The sequence below is a fragment of the Phascolarctos cinereus genome, unplaced genomic scaffold (genome assembly GCF_003287225.1).
Source record: "Phascolarctos cinereus isolate Bilbo 61053 unplaced genomic scaffold, phaCin_HiC Scaffold_7;HRSCAF=346, whole genome shotgun sequence".
NCBI lineage: Eukaryota > Metazoa > Chordata > Mammalia > Diprotodontia > Phascolarctidae > Phascolarctos > Phascolarctos cinereus.
Window position 1 is genome coordinate 27,964,624 of NW_027556180.1, and position 14,951 is coordinate 27,979,574.

Consider the following 14,951-nt stretch of genomic DNA (forward strand, 5'->3'; position numbering starts at 1 on the left):
CCATGTGACTTGAAGCTCAAACTTTCCTTGAGTATCGTCTTCCATGTTAGAATGTGATCTCCTTGAGACCAGGGACTATTTGTATCTCCACGTATTAGCACCATGCTTGGCACATAATACTCATTTAATAAATACTTCATTCATTCAACTATCTGTATACTTCCCAATGTGTGGTGTCTAAAACTGAACACAGCATTCCAGATGGGGTCTAGCACCAGGAACAACAGCATTATTGAGTTTGGAAAGTTCAAGTTCTACTTACCATATAGGTTTCCACATAGTGAAAGAAATATTCTCTAATTTTTAATATTTTGATGGAAAGAAATCCTAATCTTCAGAGAACTAGGCTGTCTCATTTTTCTTCCATCATTCAAGTCTCACCAGTTGTTCATTTTTTTTAAGTCTATTCTCAGTGCAGGTGGGGGAAATGGTAGTATCTACTGGTTTTCATATTACTAGTTAGAGACCATGGATGAGCCTTAGGGCTGGCTGTTTTAGAGGCAGGGAAAGGTGGGAGAATTGAAACAACAACTCAACCACAGAGCTGCTTTGTCTCCTCCATCCCCCAATTCTACGGTTCCATGGCCCCAGCCTTCTTTAAAAGAGGCATTTTTGTTTGTCAAGTGTGATGACAAATATAACAACAAAAGACATTTCTGGCAGGGTGTTGGGAGTTGTGAGAAATCCACCACTGACAATGGGTGGTAAAATAGCATATTGATGGCTTCGTGTTAAAATTGTACTATCTGCAATCTGTTCTTCCCAGTGCTTTGCTGTCATTTGGATCATGGTGGCTTAATGAGAAGAACAGCCAGTTTTATTCAAGAAATGAGAAGGGGATGTGAGCTCAAGCGAGGAGTGAAAGAATTCTAAAAAAGTCGAACCTTGGCAAACAAAGTGCTGACAATTAGCGGCTGACAGTGAAAGCTTTCAGGGAAGTCAGCACCCACAGGGCACGACTCTTGGGTCTCTGAGTGATGGGGCTGAGTTCCTCCTTTGTCACTGCACAATTACCTTCTACAGCAGCTAATTGGAATGAAAGCAAATGATACTTGGGACCATAACAGTAAGTCATGCAAAATTTGGCAGCTCCAATTAACACTTCAAGAATAAATCTAAATGAGCCCAATGAAGACCAAGTCTAAAACACACTATTAGTAGTAAACATATACTTAAGTATATTGCCATCCAGGGTGGCAAGCAATATGAGAGAATTTTGAAGTTAGACATAAAAATGTCCTGAATTTGATTTATCTGAGTGCCTAGAATACTAAAAATGACTCATGATGTTACACTTCTTGCATTGATTCCCCTACTGTTTTACAGAAGGAGTTCATTAGCGGTGATAAATGAATTGCAACAACATAACCGGCAGATGGGCTGGGCCATGAAACCAAAGTCATATGCACTGGCCCCAGCATTCATTCCAAACCTCATTGTAAGATGACACTAGTGAACTGTGATATCAAACATGGTTGCTGAAAAGAACTAATACACATGAAATATTTTCTTGATATTGTAATGAGTGCAATTCACTGGAATGAGTGAGTTAAATAGGATCGTGTATCATACCCAATAGAGTAGAAACAGTATTTGTTTGGGAGACAGAGGTCTTGGGTTCAAATCCTAGCTTTAATGTTTAGTATCTGTGTGACACACAGGACAGAAATCACAATCTCAGTGGATTTCAGTTTTCTCATCTGCAGAAGGACAGAGTTGGCTAGGTGGCCGCTTAGCTCCTAGACAATATGACTTGGAAATGACCAGAAAGTGGCATGGTGGTCTGGTTGACAAGGGTTGGTGAAATGTCAAAGATCTGCACTTAGAAGTCCAAGTTCTGGTGTGAGGAAGAGAAAGGCTGGAGTGAAGGCAGCATGGTCTGGAGATTGCCAAGAAGTGGCATGGTGGCCTGGGGAAATATGGAGATTCTTCTTACAAATGAAATTAGATAAGGATGATTTTAAACAGAAGGATGATTCAATTTCTCTTTAGAGGCAAGTAAAGAGTTGACAGATCTGGTTTCATCTTGCCCCTCAAACACTAGGTAATGACATTTTCCAGAGGAGAATTGTTAATAACTATACTGAATTAAAACTAAAGAGACTTCTAAACTGAGTCCACATGGACTGGAGCCCTGCATCACTCCTAGTATTGCACCCAGTCGCTGCCATTTGTGGACCAGGTTCAGTCTGGAGAAGCACTATGTGGTTAACAATCTTTTTAGTTTCAGCTGTCTATATAAAGTTAGACCATAGAAGTCTTTAATGTTAAAGAAAAGGTATTAAAAATAAAAAAATAAATAAAAATTAGAATAAATTTTAAAAATTAAAATTAACAAATAAAAATGAAATTAAAATAAAAATAAAAAGTAATTAAGTAATGTTAAAGAAAAGGCAAAAATCAACATTAAACTCGAATAAGATGTAAAGATAAAAAAAAAAGAAGCACCATGTGCAATTGAGACAGTTCCAGTCTGATCTATTCAAACTAGCGAGTGATACTGAAGAGATGAAACTTGAAAATGAGGGAAGAAAAGGACTTCAGAGAACTGATAGTAAAGCATATCTCAAACCTGTTGGCAGAGAGGTGGTGGACTATAGATGTTGAAAGGGGTACACATTTTCACAGATGATCAATATATTGATTTCTTGTGTTGACTGTCTATATATTACATTATTTCTTACCATGATATGGATGGGAAGTCATTAGAAATGACAACAATCCAATAAGTATTTTCCTGGAAATGTTTTTAAAAGATATTGACTCTGTTTCACAATTTCCTATAAAAAATTACCCAATATAACAAAATCACCACAACAATAAATATAAGATGATCACTGCCTCAACAAGCAATGAACACCATTAGGTCAAAGGACCTTAGCAACCACCCCCAATGAACAAATGTTTGATTGCTTTGGGAAGTAGAAAGACATGTAAGACAAGGAAATAATTTAGAAAATACATTTATTTGAAAAATAATTTAGAAGAGAATGGTAGAAGATTGTGGTCATATAAAAATCAATGGATAAATGATGCATTCAATACTGTGCCACCACAAATTAGAGAGGCTGGACAATGCTTTCATAGCCATCATTCTTGAAGGTTTTGTGAGTGTATTTTTCTATCCATCTACCTACCTACCTATCTGTCTGACTATAATCTATAAAGCTACCTATCCATCCATCCATCCATTCATTTATTTAAAACTCTATTTATCTCCCTAATCACCCATACATCTACCTATACTATCTGAGCCCATATATACATTCATGAATTAATTTAACAATATATGTCTCAATCCTTTCATCCATATGTTCAATTATTTAACTCCTCTCTCTCTCTCTGTCTCTGTCTGTCTGTCTGTCTGTCTGTCTCTCTCTCTCTCTCTCTCTCTCTCTCTCTCTCTCTCTCTCTCTCTCTCTCTTTCTCTCTCCCACCCCCGTCTTTCTCTTCTTCTGTTTGTTTGGGTTCCGACCCATAATTTTATTGGTGTAGGGAACTCTCCATGAAGAAACTCCATTCATTGATACAGATTTCCAGCTGTTCTGCAAGTTATAGTTTTAGAGAGTTGGCTTGGACACTGAAACATTACATAAGTTTCTCAGGGCTGTAAACCCAGTATGTGTCAGAGGCTGAAATTGTACCCAGGTTTCTTTGTCTTCATGACAAGACTTACATCCATTACCCATTATTCTGTACTGCTTCTATGTTTATACTATTCATAAATTATAGACGATCCTAATCTCTGAAGAGCTAAAATTTTGAATGATCTCATTCAATTGAACAAGTGTTTATTAGGGAATTAATGGGAGATAGAGCCAAGATGGCAGAAAAAAGGAAGGGATTTGCCTGAGTTCTCCCGAATTCCCCTCCAAACAACTTTAATGTATCAAAACAAATTCTGGAGAAGCAGATCTAAAAAAAAGAATGGAGTGAAACATTTTTCTAGCCCATGACAATGTAGAAGATTAGCAGGAGGTCTATTTCACTGGGGTGAAAGTGGAGAGCCATCTGTGCCAGATGGCCCAGCAAGCCAGCAGCAGGCTCTGTGGGCAACTGAATCAGCAGCAGCTTTTGGAGATCTCAGCCTACAGATGATAGGGGCTCAGAATGAAGTTACAAGGGTCCTTTGCTGGCACCAGGTGAAAGATTCTGTTGCATTGCCCATACTTGGTGCCAGGTTGCAGTGCCAGGATGAGGAGGAACACTAGAGAGTGTGACCTCAGGAAAGCATAGATACTGTTCATAATCTAGGGTAGAAAACAGTGCTTATAGTCATTCACAGATGGGAGCACGTGCCAGAAGAGCAATGACTACACCTTTACCTGGATCGTATCACCTTGGAAGAACTAAAACCTAACACCACCCCAGAACTAGCTCTGAAAATAGCAGCATGAAAAATCTAAAGCTTGGGATGGTGCCCCCTCCAACGCAGGAGCAGAGCTCAACCTTAGCATAAAGTTAAAAGTCAAGAAATAGGCTGGAAAAAATAAGCAAAGAACAAAAAAGAAAATACCTGACTATAGAAAGTTACTATGGTGACAGGAAAGATCAAAACACAACTCTGAAAAAGAAAACAAAATCAAAAAGCTACATCCAAAACCTCAAAGAAAAATAAATTGCTCTTAGGCACAAAAAGAATTCATAGAAGAGCTCAAACAAGATTTTAAAAATTGAATAAGAGAGACAGAGGAAAAAATTGTGAAAAGAAATGAGAGTGATAAAAGAAATTCATGGGAAAAAAAGACTCAACAGTTTGGTAAAGAAGGCACAAAAATAATACTGAAGAAAATAATACCTTAAAAATAAGCCAAATTGTAAAAGAGGTACAAAAAATCAATGATAAAAAAACTCCTTAAAAAGCAGAATTGTCCATATGGAAAAAAAAGTACAAAAATTCAATGAAGAAAAGAACTGCTTAAAAAGTAGAATTGGACAAATAGAAAAGGAGGTACAAAAGCTTACTGAAGAGGGTAATTCCTTAAAAATTAGAATTGGGCAAATAAAAGCTAATGACTCCATGAGACATCAAGAACCAATAAAACAAAGTCAAATAAATGAAAATATAGAAGAAAATGTGAAATATCTCATTGGATAAACAGCTGGCCTGGAAAAAAAAGGTCCAGGAGAGACAATTTAAAAATTATTGGACTACTAAAAGTCAAGACTCAAGAGAAGCATAGAAAGATAAATGGGGAAAAGAAATCATAAATAATTCAATAAGGTTAAATGTTTTACATTCCTACATGGGAAGATAATACTTGTAACTCTTAAGAACTCTCTCATTTTAGGGCATTAGAAGCAGTATACATAGACAAAGGAAAAAGGTTGTGAGTTGACCCTGATGGGATGATATCTAAAAATATAAAATAAAGGGGTGAGAAAGAGGGATGTACTATAGAGAGGAGGAAAGGAAAAGTAGAATAAGGTAAATTATCTCACATAAAAGAAACATAAAAGAGCACTTACGTTGGAGGGGAAATGGAGGGGTGGACAATTCTTGAACCTTACTCCCATCGGAATTGGCTCAAAGATGGAATACACACTAAGTTGGGTATAGAAATCTGTCTCACCCTACAGGGAAGTAGAAAGGAAAGAAACAAGAGAGGGAGGAGGGCTGATAGAAGGGAAGGCAGATTGGGGGAGGTGATGGTCAAAAGCAAAACATTTTTGAGGAGGGACAAAGTGAAAGGAAAATAGGAAAATATGATGGAGGGAAATGCATAGTAATCATAACTATAAGAAAAATATATAGCAAGATCTCATTTCTCAAATATACAGAGAACTGAGTCAGATTTATAAGAACACAAGTCATTCCACAGTTAATAAATGATAAAATGTTATGAACATGCAGTTTTCAGATGAAGAAATCAAAGCTATCTATTGTAATTTGAAAAAGTGTTCTAAATCACTGTTGATTAGAGAAATACAAATTAAAACAACTCTGAGGTACCATCCCATGCTATCAAATTGGCTAAAATGACAGAAAAGGAAAACGTTAATGTTGGAGTGGATATGGGAAAATTGAAATACTAAAGCATTGCTCGTGGAGCTGTGAACTGACTCAACCATTTTGAAGATCAGTTTGGAACTACGTCCCTATAAAACCACACATTCCCTGTGATCCAGCAATACTACTACTAGGTCTTTATCCCATGTTTTAAAAAAAGAAAAGAAAAAGGACCTATATGTATAACAATATTTATAGCATCTTTTTTTGTGGCAGCAGAGAATTGGAAATTGAGGGAATGCCCATCAATTGGGGAATGGCTGAACAAGCTGTTGTATATGTTTGTAATAGACTACTTTGCCATAAAAAAAATGACAAGTAGAATGTTTTCAGAAAACCATGAAGTGTTACATGAAGTAATGCAAAGTGAGACAAGCAGAACCAGGAGAACATTGCACACAGTAACAGAAGCATTGTATGACGATAAAAATGTGAATTACTTAGCTATTCTTATCAATACAGTGATCTAAGATAATTCTGATGGACTTATGATGAAACATGCTATCCACCTCCAGAGAAAGAACTGATAAGTATCTGAATTCACACTGTAGCATTTCTTTTAACTTTATTTTTCTCATTTTCACAACATGACTAATATAGAAATGTTTTCCATGACTACACATTTATAACATATCAAACTGCTTGCCTTCTCAATGAGGGGAGAGGGGAGGGAGGGAAGGAGAGAATTTGGGACTCAACTTTTTTAAAACAATGTTAAAAATTGTTTTTACATATAATTGGAAAAATATTTTTTAAAAAATTACCATGTGCCAGGCTTTGTGCTTGGCTCTGGTGACAAAAGAAGAAAATAAAAACATTCTTTACCCTATCCTCAAGAAGCTTACATTCTACTGGGGCCAAGGGTAGAGGAGCAACATTTATGCATATCAGCAAATATAATTTTTTTAAAATTGTGGATCAGGCATAAAAAAAACAAACAAACCAAAAAAAAAGACTTCCAATAAAAGGTAGCACTTGAGACAAAACCTAAAGTGAGTTAGGGATCCTGAGAGAGAGAGAGAGAAAATTCCAGGCATGAAGGATACCCTTTGCCAAGACACTGAAGCAAAATATAACATTACACCATGTACAGGAAGCAGTTAGTAGACCAGTTTGGTTGGAACACAGAGTACAACTGAGCTGAAGTGTGATGATTCAGCCTAGGGAGAAGGACCATATGCACCGGAATTGTTATCAAATCATTTACATGGTCTAGATAAAGAAAAGAGAGGAAAAACATCCAAATCTCTTGGCATCTTCTTTTAATGGAAAAAGAATCATAGTTTCAGATTCCCTTAACTGTTGGCTCAGAAAACAACATGAAGCTTACTAAGATCAATTTCTACCCTGTCTGGTTTTAAAAGGAAACTTGATTGAAAACTATAATGTAGAGATGTAAATCATTCTGCTACAGTATATCGGTTTCAGGAATTCACACAAGATGGGCTAGATTCTAGTCACTAGAAAGGGTCTTATTTAAATGGTCATAGTTGTAATCTTATAGAAACCCTTATCAGATGTGAACTAAAACACAGGCTGTTAAACGGTACTGGGTAAGGTCTTCACTGCTTTCTTGATGCGTGTTAGGCTTTTAGGAGGCTACATGAACTCTAAGCAATATGAGTTATGATTTATTAATGAATTCACGTACTTTTCAAGTAAAGTGAAAGTATCTAATGCTGCTCATCTTAGCTACACATGGGATATAGTCCAATGTTTAAGTTTTTGCTTTTCAGCTATTTCAGCCATGTCTGACTCTTCCCAATCCCATTTGGCATTTTATTGGCAGAGATACTAGAGTGGTTTGCCATTTCTTTCTCCAACTCAACTTACAGATGAGGAAACTGAGGTAAACAAGGTTAAGTGACTTGCCCAGGGCCAAACATCTAGTAAGTATCTGAGGCCAGATTTGAACTCAGGAAGATGAGTCTTCTTGACTCCAAGCCCAGAACTCTAACCACTGTGGCCTGAACAAATTTATACTCAGATGAAAAGTCATAAAGTCCCAAGTTCTCTCCTCTGATCAGAATGTATTGAGAATAAAACACAAAGTTAGAGTTGTAAGGGATATTAGAACCACAATCTAAACCACTCATTTTAAACATAATGAAAATGAGAGATAAACAGACTTGTCCAAGGTACACAGACAGCAAATGAGAGGACCAGGTGAAAACCCACCTCTGACTCCACATTCAGAATCCCCTTAATAAAAAGATTTGTTCTGTAAAACTTGGGCTCAGTCTAAAGGCTGCACTCAAGGACACACATGGTCTCAAGGCCACAGTCTCCCTACCCCTGGAGTAGACTATTGGATTGTTAACTCTATTTCCAGTTGTGTATGATTAGTCATATGCTAAAATATATATATATATGTGTGTGTGTGTGTGTGTGTGTGTGTGTGTGTGTGTGTGTGTGTGTGTGTATAATTTAAAAGTCCATAAGTGACCCCTGAGACAGGGCTTAGTTTAGTGCCTAACATACAGTAGGCACTTGATATATGTTTATTGACTATTGATTCATGTATTTACACAATCATATGTGAGTGATCTCTCTTTTTCTCACAGTGACATTATAAGATAGCATTATTTTCTATTTGACACATGGGGAAATTTGCCTAATATCTCATTGTGAGTGGATCAGTGAATGGTCAAGAACCCAGGTCCTTTGACCCTTGGCTTACAGCTGTTTCTATTGGACCATACTGCCTTTCACAGCAGTATAAGGGAATCTCAATGTAGTATCATCTTTTTTTTTCAAGTATTATTTGAGTGACTTAGATGCCTTACCAGTAAATACAAACAAGCTTCTTTTTTTTCTCTTCAGTCACTTGGTCATACTAGCTTGACTCCTGTAGACATTTCTTCTCTGTATGCTCCATCATAATAATTTAGATGAACATCTGTTCCACTTCTTGACTGTCTCATATTCTACATACTGAAACTGAGAGACCTGTATACGTTCCAAGAGAAGCTTCGATGAGGGTAGCTTCCATTGGTAGCCATGATGCCCTAAGGGTCATATTGTGAGAGCCATGTGGTTCTCCAGACGCTCTGGTTCATTACTGGCCCCAGAATATGTTGCCATATAGCCAGTCCCCACAGATCTAGTAGAAGTTTCCACTCTGGGATTTCTAGGAAATTCTAATTATTTTCAGTTGAATTGCTGCAAGATCCAGAACAAAATGAGATCCCCATCTTAACCTTCATGATTTCCTAGAGTAGCAGAGAACATCAGATTCCCAAAATGACCTGCCTTGCCCTAAAATTTCATGGCCTGAAAATTAGGGTCAGTCCAGGAGAGATTCTCTTGAGACTTCCATATTCTCAACACATTGAAAATTTGTATCTTTTCTTACGTAGTTTAGGCTATCAGGAACATGGCTCGTGAATGAATGAATGTAAAAGCATTTCTTAAGTGATTACTAACTGCTGAACATTGTCATAATCAATGAGAATACAAATCCAAAAGCAAAGGAGTCCTTGGCCTCAAGGAACTTACATTCTAACAGGAGACACAACACATGTAGAGGAGTGGTGGCCAGAGTTTTGATTTAGGCAGTCACATAAATGGTCGGTGGAGTTATAGGGGAACTGATGGTCATACCCTTTTCAGTAGCTCAGCTATAAGTGATCTGATCATGATTCAAGGCTAAAAAGTGGCAATAGTGGAATGGGGGAGCAGACAAAGACATCAAGAAAGCTGGGGTGCTATGTGAAGAATGATTGGCGCTGGTTCAATATAACAGACTTTCTGACACACTTATCAATCATGATGGTGCAGGCTGAAAAATGGGAGTTCCCAGTCCCAAGTGGTTAAGAACCATTCAGGCAAGGTCTCCAAAGGTCAGAGCATTAGAGGCAAAGCCTAAGGCTTGAGAAGGTGTGAGAAGATAGCTAAGATGAAATGTGACTCAACAATAAGAGTTGACAAGTCTCTGGTTGTGTGCTTGGGACTTTAATTCTGTTTTTCTTTTACTGAAATACACCAAAGCAAACTCCTCACCTTTCCTCTACTTTTATATTAATTCATCCAAAAAGAATTTATTAAGCGTTCACTACATGTAATACAAGTGTTATTAAGTTATACAAATGTTTATTAAAAGTGAAACATTCATTACAATGTTCCAAGAATTATACTTAGGAGCTGAGAAAAAAAGACAAAACCAAATCAATTCTTGCCCTCAAAAGTTGGCCTTCTGTTAAGGGGAAATTGTGTATGCATAAAACTACATACAAATATACAAAGTAAAATATAAGGTATATGTGTGGATGGATGGATGGATGGATGGATGGAAGGCTGGAGACTAATTTCTGCCTTTGTGAAGAGCAGATGCCACGCTGAGTACTTGTTCCTTGTCTCTCTTGTCTCCAGGCTAGGTATTGGGCTATCCATGCACATCTATCCACCACACCTCAAATATGGGTGGATTAGCAATACAGTGTTGGGTAGAGGGAGGGGTAGAATCAATGCCATTTTCCCAGATCACTCTCAAGGAAGGAACAATACTTACCTTACACTCACCAGTTTAATTCCCTCTCATCCAACACAACTTAAACAAAGGCCATCATCACAAATAGCTGGTGTGAGAGATGATCTCTCAGAAGTGAAGCCTCCTCAAAGGGTCATCAGTTCTTGTTAATGGTTCTGGTATTGTCGCTTTTGAGCGGTACATGTGTACCAACACTAAGTGAAGGTCCCTCAGAATACAAGACCCCCTCCCCTAGCCTTCTCCCTCCCCTACTCTTAGATTGTGTTAGCAGAAATTCCTGAGCCATGAGAGCATCCTGTCTGTCTCACCCTTTAGCTAGTTACATGACCTTGGGTAAAAGGCGCTGAAACTGTGAGGCCCTGCAAAGGGGAACATGCTGACATAATTTCTATACCTCTTTGTTCTCTCTGTTACTGGGGTAGTTTTTACACGAATAGATTGTACACCTGAGGCTCAGCCAATGAGCCGACGGGAAGGGGGTTAGGATGGGCTGCTGCGTTAGGGTCTATATAATCTTGCCTTAAACAAAGAGCACTCCCACTCTCGGAGCAGCTTAGGCAGCGTGGGGGTGCACTTTCTCGGGAAAGTCAATAAAGAGATCTCTCCTTTTTGCAAACTTTTGTCAAGACTCTGGTTTTTAATTTGGGTAGGTGGTCTCTGTCCCACACAGGTATACCATTTTATCAAAATAAGCACAAAAAAGGAAGTTCCACAGATTAGAATATACCTAACAATAATAATAATACCAACAGTAGTAGTAGTAGTAGTATTTATATAGTGTTTTAAAGTTTGCAAAACACTTTACAAATATCTAATTTTATTTTTACAACAACCGTACCAGGAAGGTATTATTTTCCCCATCTTACAAATGAGGAAACTGAGGAAGATGGCTTGCCCAGGACTTGCCCAGGATCACATAGCTAATAAGTGTCTGAGACTGAATTTGAACTTGGATCTTGCTGACTCTGGACCCAGTGTTCTACCCCTTTTCCAAAAAGTTGACCAAAAAACACACACACACAAGAGTAAATGAGTTCTTAGCCTGGGAGAGAGATAGGATCTCAGCACAAAGCAAGAGAGAGAATGCCCTCACCAAGGGGAATTCCACTCTCCAACATTTCTAGTTTTGCAAGCACTAAAAATCAAAGTACATGTAAAGGTGGAGGGTGGAGAGAATAGCAGCTATTCAAAAGTTTATATTTACCTCTCATGACGGCCTCTCTATGTCTTCCACCCATTCCAAAAAGTCTCCTCTTCATTCACCAGGTTCAGTGTTCTCTCAGCCAACCAGTAATAATGGCTCCCTCTGCTTATACTACACGAAGGTCATAGGCAGAGGATGGGCACTGATACAGGCTGGTGTTCAGTTATAAAAAGAAAGCACTAGAATCTGGGATGGTGATGAATCTCTCCTTGATGGGAGGTTTCACATGATTTATGACCTTGGTCTATTGGTCTTGATCTATTTGGACCTTGGGTGTGTGTGTGTGTGTCTGTGTGCGTGTGTCTGTGTATCTGTGTGTGTGTGTGTGTGTGTGTGTGTGTGTGTGTGTCTAACACCTCTGTTTTCCATCTCTCAAAGCTTCACTTTCCCTTCTGTAAAATGGGGAGGAGACTTGCACCACCTGGTTCACACAGTTGTTGTGAGTTAAGTTCTCTATAGACCTGCAAAGTCCTTAATAAAGTTCACGTGGACAAGGTAATGAGCACTTATTAAGTACACCTTCTAAGTACTAGGGTTACAAAGAAAGGCAAAACCAGTTCCTGACCTAAGGAAGCTCATAGTCTAATCACAAGCTGCTATTATGGAAAGAGGAGTCATTTTTTCGCTTCTCAAGCCCTGCTTATAAGTTGGTTAATACTTGTTTTGAGCACTTACTATCTTTCAGGAACCAATTTCATTTGCATGCAGGCATTTTTGCCTCTCCCATCCAAAAAAGAAAGTTGCAACTTAATTCTCATTAAAGTTTTGTTTTATTTTGTTTTCTTAATCAAGAAAAAAATTTCTCTGGCCAAAGTAATTTGTAAACACTCGGGTGCTGACAGTTTGCAATTAGTGATATAAAATGGAGAGACAGAGACAGAGAGACAGAGACAGAGAAACACAGACTATGTGTATAAGAGAGACAGAGAGTATGTGTGTGAGAGAGACAGAGAGGGAGTGTATGTGTCTGTGAGAGAGAGAGAGAGAGAGAGAGAGAGAGAGAGAGAGAGAGAGAGAGAGAGAGAGAGAGAGAGAGAGAGAGAGAGAGAGAGAGAGAGAGAAGTCTAGTTGTATGTTCTCAGTCTCAAGGAATAAATAAACTAAAACTAATTGCTTAGATAGTTTGTTACCGATGTAATTGACTTAGGTGCACATAAGGTAAATTGCAGTGCATACAGGGAGAATGCTCATGTTTTTCTGTAAACCACAGAAAAGGAAAAATGTTTAAAAATAGAAGCAACTGAGTCAAACTCCTAAAAGTATAAATCTTCGCAGTTTTGTCCACAAATTACAGACACAGCTATTTTGATGAACTCCTACAAAGGAACAATCCAAATATGTGATCCTATACAGAATCATGTCTACAAGCAATTAAACAATGCAGCCTAAATATTGTATATGTGTATATAAACATATACAATAAGGATATAATGCATTGTCATATATGTATACATACATATATAATATATATAGTACATATATGTTCTTATGTGTTATAGATGAATATGTATATGCATGTGTAGATGTATCCACATATGTTTATGTATATATACACACACGTATGCAGGCTGTCCCAAAAGTCTTAGTTCAGTATCACTCAATAAATGCTTTTAATAGCTATTAAAGCTATTTAAAAGTTATCTCTTAACCCTCTAACTTCCATATTCTTTGATTCTAGGATTGTGTGAAACATCTCATAGCACATTTCACGGACACCAGCATTATCATTATAAATTGGCAAATACTAAATATAAGATAGAATTTCTTAATTTCTTTCCAGCATGGGGTCTACCATCTAAGTGATTGATGTGTAGAGGGACACAGCAGCATCTCCTTTGTCCATTCTAAATATCACCTAACCTGGAAATGGGAATAATAGGGGAGGAATGGAGGGAATAAGCATTTATATAGCACCTACTATGTGCCAGGGACTGTGCTAAGCCTCCACCTTTTTTCTTTATTCTAATACTGTACTAATATTCTAAACAAATATTATCTCATTCAATTTTCACAGCAGCCTTGCTAGGTAGGTGCTATTATTATCCCCATTTTACATCTGAGAAAATCAAAGCAAATGGAAGTTAAGTGACTTGCCCAAAGTCACACAGCTAATAGAGTTTCAGATTTTGGAAGTATCTCAGTGGTCACTAATCCAAACAAAACCTAATCAAAACTCTCCACTGTGTCACCCCCGCACATGGTCAGCAAGCCTCTACTCCAAGATGCTGGTGATAAAGAACTCATTAGAAGGGTTTTTTTGTTTGTTTGTTCTTAACTTTTATAATAACCTCACCTTACGCACATTGGATCAACCTCCTAAGGACATTCCGAACTTTCAAAGTACACTTGCCAAGGGAATACACTTGGCCATTCTGGCAACAGTTCCTGAAATTTCCTCTACTTCTATCTTTTAAATTCCCAAAGGTAGCTCAGAAAGTTCCCTCAGTAGAAATGGAAATGAAAGCTAACTCTGTAATTCTACAAACTAAATATCAGATTCTTAGTCACCTCCTATAAAATGTGAAGACATATGATCAGCTTCCAGCAAAGTGACTCCAACCATACCTACCTCATCCTAAGTCCTAACATGTACTCTTAAAAAGCAGTATAGGGCAATGCATTGGCACAAAAATTGGATGTGGCATTAGAAGTCTTGGGTTCAAATCCTAATCATTAGCTATTCTCCTAGGTAACTTTCCTAACCACCCTAAGCCTCGGTTTAGTCATTCCAACTTGCAGTTTCTCAAGAGGAATGTAAAGGTAAGGATTGAAGCTTGTCCTGTAATATCATCTGGGTCTGTTTCTCCTCTGTAAAAATAAGAATAATGCCTTCAGTGTTTATCTCATTGGATGAGGTAATTTACCTACAGCTGATATTTCTTACTATTCATGCTACACCATCCACCCCCAACATATTCTACCCCCAGTCTTTAATCTGCCTGTCTCCTATAGCAGAAATGCCCTCCTCTAACTCAGTTCATTACATTTAGTCAGTAAGTCAACAAACATTTAGGAAGCACCTACTACTCGTTACACACTGTGCTAAGCATTGTAAGTACAAAGAAAGAAAGAAGATAGTTACTGCCCTCGAGGTCATGGTTTAATGGGGAGACAACAGTCATTTATCAGAATCTTATCTATTCTTCAAGGCCAAGCAGGAACATTACCTCATCCTTAAAGCCTTCCCTAAGTCCCCTACTCATCTATAACCCATTTTGCTGAATAATAATAATTATTATAATAATAAG